This window comes from Orycteropus afer, unplaced genomic scaffold, assembly GCF_000298275.1.
Source record: "Orycteropus afer afer isolate SDZICR_OR568_19922 unplaced genomic scaffold, OryAfe1.0 scaffold00833, whole genome shotgun sequence".
Lineage (NCBI taxonomy): Eukaryota > Metazoa > Chordata > Mammalia > Tubulidentata > Orycteropodidae > Orycteropus > Orycteropus afer.
The window spans coordinates 765,594-774,268 of record NW_006922420.1 but is presented as its reverse complement, the minus strand read 5'-3'; positions in this window follow the sequence as shown (position 1 = coordinate 774,268).

Below are 8,675 nucleotides of genomic sequence, written 5' to 3'. Positions count from 1 at the left end.
TTTGTGAGCAGCTATCCAAGATGTCTTAACTGTTACTTCCATTGGTGTTGATTATAGAATCAAATAATATGAAGTCTGTGACAATTTCAATCTTTTCTCCATTTATCGTGATACTGCTTATTGGTCCAGTTCTGCGGATTTTTGTTTTCTTTATATTGAGGTATAATCCATACTGCAGACTATAATCTTTAATCATTAGTAAGTGCTTCAAGTCATCCTCACTTTCAACAAGCAAAGTTGTGTCATCAGTGTATCAGATGTTGTTAATGACTCCTCCTCCAATCCTGATGCCACATTCTTTTTCATCTGGTCCAGGTTCTTGGATTATTTGTGCAGCATAAAGATTGAATAAATATGGTGAAATGATACAATCCTGACGTACTCCCTTCCTATTTTCAACCATGCAGTATCCCCTTGTTCTGTTCAAATGACAGCCTCCTGGTCTATGTACAGGTTCCTCATGAGCACAATTAAGTGTTCTGGAATTCCTGTTCTTCTCAATGTTATCAATGTTGTGTTACGATCCACACAATTGAATGTTTTTGCATAGTCAATAAATTACAAGTAAACATTTCTGGTATTCTTTGCTTTAAGCCAAGGTCTGTCTGATATCATTCCACATCCCCTTCTGAATCCAGCTTGCATTTTTTTGAACTTCTCTGTCAGTATACTACTATAGCCATTTTTGAATTATCTTCAGTAAGATTTTGATCATTTATACATTCTGTGGAATCACCTTTCTTTAGAATGGGTACAAATACGAATCTCTTCCATTCAGTTGGCTAGGTTGTTGTCTTCAAATCTCTTGGTGTAACTGAGTGAGTGTCTCCAGCACAGCATCCCTTTGTTGAAACATCTCAGTGTGTATTCTGTCAGTTCCTGGAGTCTCATTTTTCTCCAATTCCTTCAGTTCAGCTTCAACTTCTTCTTTCAATACCATTGCTTCCTGTTATATGCCACTTCCTGAAATGGATGAACATTGAGCAACTCTTTTTGGTACAGTGACTCTGTGTATTCCTTCCACCTTCTTTTGATATTTCCTGCATCATTCAATATATTGCCCACGTTGTTGTTGTTGTTTTTATGTGTCATCGAGTTGGCCCCGACTCATAGCGATCACTCCTTGGGTTGCTGAGGCAGTATCATTACAGAAGTAGATTGCCCAGTCTTCTCCCCAAGGAGTGGCTTGTGGGTTTGAACCGCCAGCCTTCTGGTTAGCAGTCAAGTGCCTTAGGCACTATGCTACCAGAGCTCCCATAGAACCTTTCAATATTGTAATTCAGGGCTTAATTTTTTTCCTCAGTTCTTTCAGCTAGAGAAATCCTGAGTATGTTCTTCACTTTTGGTTTTCTAACTCCGGGTCTTTGCACATTTCATTATAAAATTGACTTTGTCTTCTCAAGATGCTCTTTGAAATCTTCTGAAGACTTCAAGACTAATAGTTATATTCTGTTTTTTAATCTAGTTCCATTATTTATTACTTCTACATATTTTGTAAACAAATATGAGTTTTATATTTATTTTAAATACTATAATAAATATTGCCCCATCTTCCTTCCTCAATGGCACATAAATAATAAATATTAAACACATATTTAATTGTTTACAAAAATACTAAATTATTTATAAAATATGTAGTTGGAGTACATGGGGAAGGCTAGGAAAGTGAACTGGGCATGGCAGTCCTGGTGTTGAAACATATGGAGCAGGCCAGAGAAGAGAGCTGGGCATGGCAGGCAGGTATTTGAGTGACTGGGCAAAGAAATGAGTGAAGTAGTTTGGAACAACTAAGGGTGACACACTTGCCTGTCAATTTGTTGTACTGTGGTGGCTTGCCTTTTCCTATGAGGCTGGAGACTATGCCACTAGTGTTTCAAATGTTAGCAGGATTACCGTTGGTGGACAGGTTTCAATGGAGCTTCCAGACAAAGATAGACTCAGAAGAAGGAAGGGGCCATCCACTTCTCAAAGAATTTGCCACTGAAAGCCTTATGAATAGCAATGAAACACTGTCTGATATATTACTGGAAAACCTAATGAATAGCCCTGAAAGCTATTTTATCTTGTCATTTCTTTCATTTGGTTTAGCTACTGTCCATTCAAGGGCAACTTTCATTTCAGAGTCTCTTCTGACATCCATTTTGGTCTTTTCTTCCTTTCCTGTCTTTTTAATTACCTTTTGCTTTCTTCATGGATGATTTTCTTGATGCCATCCCACAATTTTCTGGTTTTCTGTCATTATTGGTCAATAGATCAAATATCTTCTTTAGATGGTCTCTAAATTCAGGAAGGATATAATCATAGTCATATTTTGGCTCTAGTGGACTTCTGTTAATTGTCTTCAGGTTCAGTTTGAACTTGCAGATGAGTAGTTGATGGTCTATTCCACAATCAACTTCTGGCTTTTTTGGTTGAAGATATTGAGCTTCTCCATTGGCTCTTGCCACAGATGTAGACAATCTGATTGCTGGCAAAGTTGACTTTCCACCTGGCAAAGTTCACATGTATAGCCACCTTTTGTATTGTTGAAGAAAGGTATTTGCAATGAATAAGTTTTTGGTTTTACAAAATTCTATCATGCAATCTTTAGTGCTATTTCTATCACCAAGGCCATATTCCAACTACCAGTGATTCTTCTTTGTTTCCAACTTTTGCATTCCAGTCACCAGTGATAATCAACACATCTTGATTGCATGTTTAGTCAATTTCAGACTTCAGAAGCTGGTAAAAATCTTCAATTTCCTCATTTTTGGTGGTTGGTGTATATATTTGAATAATAGTAGTATTGATTGCTCTTCCTTGTAGGTTTATGGATATTATCCTATCACTAACAACATTGTACTTCAGAATAGATCTTAATACTTTCTTTATGATGATGAATATCATGTCATCCTTTTCAATTTGTCATTGTTGACATAGTAGATCATATGATTTTCTGATTCAAAATGCCCCAAACCAATCCATTTCAACTCACTAATACCTAGGATATCAATCTTTATGTGTCCCATTTCCTTTTTGACAACTTCTAATTTTTCTAGATTCATACTTTGTACATTTCATATTCTAATTAATCAATTGATGTTTGCAGCTGTTTCTTCTCATCTTGAAATGTGCCACATCAGCAAATGGAGGTCCTGAAAGTTTTATTCTATCCTCATTATTAAGGTTGACTCTGCTGTGAGGAGGCAACTCTCCCCCAGTCATATTCTGAATGTCCTCTGGCCTGAAGGGCTTATCCTTCAACACTATATTGGACAATCTTTCAGGGCTATTCATTAGGTTTTCCAGTAATGTATCAGACAGTGTTTCACTGCTATTCATAAGGCTTTCACTGGCAAATTCTTTGAGAAGTGGATGGCCTCTTCCTTCTTCTGAGCTGTCTTAGTCTGGAAGGTCCAGTGAAACCTGTTCATCACTGGTAATCCTGGTAGCATTTGAAACACTGGTGGCATAGTCTCCAGCCTCACAGCACCAGGCAAGCCAGTACAGTACAACAAACTGACAGACAAGCTTGTCTCCCTTAATTGTTCCAAACAACTCTGCTCACTTCTTTGCCCAGTCACTCAAATACCTGATTGCCATGCCCAGCTGTCTTCGGTGACCTGCCCCATGTGTTTCAATGCCGGGCCCACCATGCCCAGCTCATTTTCCCGGCCTGCCCCAGGCACTCTAACTACATATTTTATAAATTAATTTAATATTTTCATAAACAATTAAATATGTATTTAATATTTATTATAGTATTTAAAATAAATATTAAATACATATTTAAACTGTTTATAAAATATGTAGAAGTAATACATAATGGAACCAGATTAAAAAATATAATACAACTATTAGTCTTGATGTTTTCCATGAACATCTTCCAATTTCTCTTCTCTACTAAGCTGCACAAACCTACATTCACTTTTGTACTTATTAACTTTCTCCATTTTAGAATTTTAGCCCAAATCTTTAACTTCTCCAGTATATTTTATTCAGGTTGATCTTGAGCTTTGCATTAGAAGAATCATACTCTATGCTTTCCTTTACAATTGCATTTTTCTTTGGGCAATAATACCGATGAGTTACATATGATTCATCTAAGTTGCTTCATGCAGTTCATTCTATCCCTATCACTACTGGTGACTTTCAGCTAACAGCAGTCTGATTTTAACTATGAAAAAGAATTCTGCTGCATAAATATTCCACAAAGAATTTATCCATCTACTGCACTGTTCATTTAGACTGTTTTCTGTTTTTTATTTTTTTTTTTTTACTTTTGCTATTACAAACAGCACTTCTATGATATGCCCATGTATGATACAGTTTTGTGAATTTGAGGCTTGCTCTTCTGCTAACTTATTTTTTGTTGGTTCCTACGTGCATATTATGAGCAAAAGTAACACTTACCACAGAGGGTTGTTTGGAGGATTAAATTGGAGAGTATGCAATATAAAAATAGTTTAATAAGTTATCAAGCGTTATATAAGTATTAAGGAGTTATGGTGGCATAGTGCCTAAGGCATTTGACTGTTAACCAGAAGGTTGGTGGTTCAAACCTGCCAGCCACTCTGCAGAAAGGAAGATGGGGCAATCTACTTCCATAAAAATTTACTGCATTAGAAATGCAAAGGAGGTCACTATGAGCCGAAATCAACTTGATGGCTTTGAGCTTTTTTTTTTTTTTTTAATATATATATAAGTATTGATTGATGATGACAATAACAATGACAATGGTGATATTTTCTTGCTCATATTCTTAAGAGGACAATGTTTAGGAGGAAAATTACTTGTTTATAAGCTCTTTAAATTCTACTTGGGCCATTCGTGAGTGTTCTTCTAACACCCATTCTACCCTTTGACATGGTTATACTCTTAAAGGCTGCATATTATAGACTTAGGAACTATATATGCTATATGACTAAGTTCTTCAACCACTCAGAGGGGGATCTATGTAGGAGATTCTGGACAGAGTGGGAGAACAGTGTGGAACAAAATTCAAAAGCATTGAAAAAAAGGGGACCAGGTTTGCTGGTCTGATAGAGCCTGATAGAACCACTGAGACTATGGCCCCTAGCTGACCTTCACATCTGGAATTGAACCCACTCCCATGGCTTCCAGCCAAACAGATGTCAGGCATATGAGCTGAACATTTACATTAGGTAAATGCACTCTTTGGAGAGATCAATCATGGAGAATATAAGGGCTGTGTATGCACAAGGAGACAGCTCAGGGAGCAGGAGTGCATGAGAGAGAAGGACACAGGGAAGAGGTAACTCTGGGAGGAAGTGGGAAGGCAGCTGTTGCACTGTGGTAAATTACAGTCAATGTCATGAGACAGTGTATGTGAGCTGCTGTACGGAAGATAAATGTGTTCTGTAAACTTTCACCCAAGTCACAATAAAAATAAAATAAATAAAAGACTCAAATCCAATTTCTAGAAATGAAAATTACAATAAACTTGTAAAGATTTATAGCCTTCAAACTCAAACAATGTTTGAGTTCTGGTAGCGTAGTGCCTAAGGCACTTGACTGCTAACCAGAAGTCTGGTGGTTCAAACCCACCAGCCACTCCTTGGAAGGAAAATGGGGCAATCTACTTCCATAGTGATACTGCCTTGGAGGGGTCGCTATGAGTTGGATCTGACTCAATGGCACATAACAACAACAACAATGTTGAGATAAAAAAAAAAAAGCAATATGAGTCTTGCCTATATAATGTCACAGGGAATAATGGGTACCTGGTTCTTCTTAGAAGTCTCTCAGTGGCAAAAATTGTTAAATGTAGTTGGCTACTAACTGGAAGATTGGAGGTTCAATTTCTCTCAGAGTACTGGGGGGAGGGGTGGTAAGCAACGTGGCATTCTTCAGAACAGAGTTCTACTCTGATACTCTGACACACATAGGGTCATTATGAGTCAGAACTGACTTGCTGACAATTGGTTACTGATATTCTTCTACCCTTAAAAAAATTGATACATTTTCTTTTTGTGTTTTACCTTGGGGAAGCTCATCAAAACTAGAGCAAATGCCTTGGGCTGAGAATGGAAGCCATATATCTAAAAGTGTCTAAATTACTCTCTAAGTTTTGCTCCCATAAGTGAGAGAAATAAACTTTTCTCTTATTTCAGGTATTAATTTTGATACCTCATTTGTTCAACAGCTAAGCCTACATCCTAAAACAAACTAAACTAAACTCACTCCCATGGAGCAGATTCAGTCTCATAGTCACCCTATAGGACTGAGTAGAACTGCCCCATTGGGTTTTGAAGGCTATAAATCTTTACAGAAGCAGACTGCCATAGCTCTCTTTCATGAAGTGGCATCTGGTTGGTTCAAGCTACTTGCCATTCAGTTAGCAGCCTAGCTCTTTAAACATGAGCCACCAGAGTTCCTCAGGGGCTCAATAAAAAGGTAAAATTGAAAAAGGCGGAAATTAACAAAGCTTTGTATCAGATGTTTCTAAAGAATTTGCTAGCACAGCAAGTAGCAGCATTGCAGCTCTATTTAAGGTGACCATAAAGGACAATGGGGAAGGAAAACTTTTAGTGGGCAGACCATGGTAGCACAATTGCATATAAACATTTCTTGGAAGCAGAGGTAACAGAAGACAAAACTGTAAACCAATTCATGGCTATTAGTTAACAATTTGGTCAAATTCTCTGGAAGATAGAAGGAAAGAGATGGTGACAAGGAGGTTGGGGGTATTAAATAAGTACACAGACCTCTCAGAATGCATCCAGATTACGGGGATAGCTGTGACCTGTGTGAATCCTCAACAAAGGGATCATATTTCAGAATATGATGTCAACTATCAGATGGACAAGATGATATATAAAGTGGCTATTGGGCATCTTTGTTTCCCAGCCACCTTAGCGCTTACTCAATAGCCTCTTAAGCCAACTGGCTAAGGTGTCTTAAAGGAAGTGATGTCTGAATTGAACAACATGGATTTTACCTCACCAGAGATGATCAAGCTACTTATAATTCCTAGACCCCAAGTCTGGACAAAGCAGACACACAAATGGAGCCCCTGCTACAACATATTGTCCTGAAGGTTCACCCAAATACTTAGTGAAAAGTTAATTGCATGGTACCCCTTCCAGAATGGAAAAGGCTGTGATTTATCCTTCCTGGAATAGACACTTACTGTGGTTATGAACTTGCCTGTCATGTTTCTGCCATAATCACAATGCCTGAAAATATTATATTTACTGAAAATATCATATTTACTGAAATAGATTCTCACACAGTTTCTTTCACCATGGCATTCACTTTATAGCAAAAGCAATAAGAAAGGGAATAATACATGTTCTTTACCAGGTGCCCCACCATCCACAAGCAGAGGCCTTGATACAACAGTGGTTGTTGTTGTTATGTGCCATCAAGTCTGTCTCGACTCATAACGACCCCTCCTTGGGTTTCTGAGGTGGTATCACTACAGAAGTAGATTGCTCAACCTTCCTTCCAAGGAGAGGCTGGTAGGTTTGAACCACCAGCCTTCTGGTTAATAGTCAAGTGCCTTAGCCACTATGCTCCCAGAACCCTTCTGAAAATCATTTATGCTCCCAGCTCGGAAAGACCACCTTTTTATCATAAATACATGCTGAATTTTATCTAATTCTTTTACTACTCTATTGAGAAATTCATGTAACTTTTGTCTTTCATCTTTTAATGAAGTGAATTAATAAAATTGATTTTGCTGAAATTAAACTAAGCTTTTATTTTTATTTTTTTTCCTGGTATGAACACAGCTTCATTATACATTGCTATATTATTTTATTTATTAATTCTATTATGTTCCTTATACATTGCTACTTTTGATTTGTTAATATTGACTGAAGAATTCTTGTGTTCCTCTTCACAAGTGAGACACCATTCTGTTTCCATTCAGCTACAGTTTTCAGCAAAATTTATATAGCTGCATAAAATATTGTATTCTTTTTTTCACTGTTCTTTTGAAGAGTTTGTGCAGCTATGGGCTAATCATTTTTTTTTAAATGTTTGTTAGAATTCGTGTGTAAAAGTCTCTGAGTCTGATGTTACCAAATAATTCTTATTGGAGACTGGATGTCTTTAGAAGGCTGTAGGAAAGATTGACAATTTACTTAACGCCTCCTCTTCTTTCTTTTGGCAGTATGCTGCCCTGAGTGTTAGTTAGGCATGTGGATGATCAAGTTTGATACTACTCTTCCATATACTACACATATATGTATGTCAATTGATGCCCTTTGACTAGATTCTAACTAATAGAATGTGACTGGAAGTAATAAGTACAATTTTTTGGTCATATTGTTAACAGAAAGATCTTGACATTTGACTTGCTATTCCTTCTTTTTGTGGGCTGGAGTATGGATTTTGTGGTGATTGATCTTAAATCATAAGCTACATAGGTCTAGTAGGTTCCATATGGTTGAGTTGTTTCACACATTTAATGATTTACCAGCTCAGATATTTATGCATAAGAGAAACAAAACCTTGTTTAAATTACTATTACTATTATTTTAGTTTCAGTTAAAGCAACTAAGGTAATGGTAATTAAACTCTAGCACATTTCTGAATAAATTGCAGGGGCTTGGCAAAATAGGTTGCTGGGTCCCAGCCCCAGAGATTTTGCTTTTTTAGGTATTTGCCTGAATGTTTGAATTTCTAACAAGTGTCCTGGTGATGATGCAGCTGCTGTCCCTTGAATA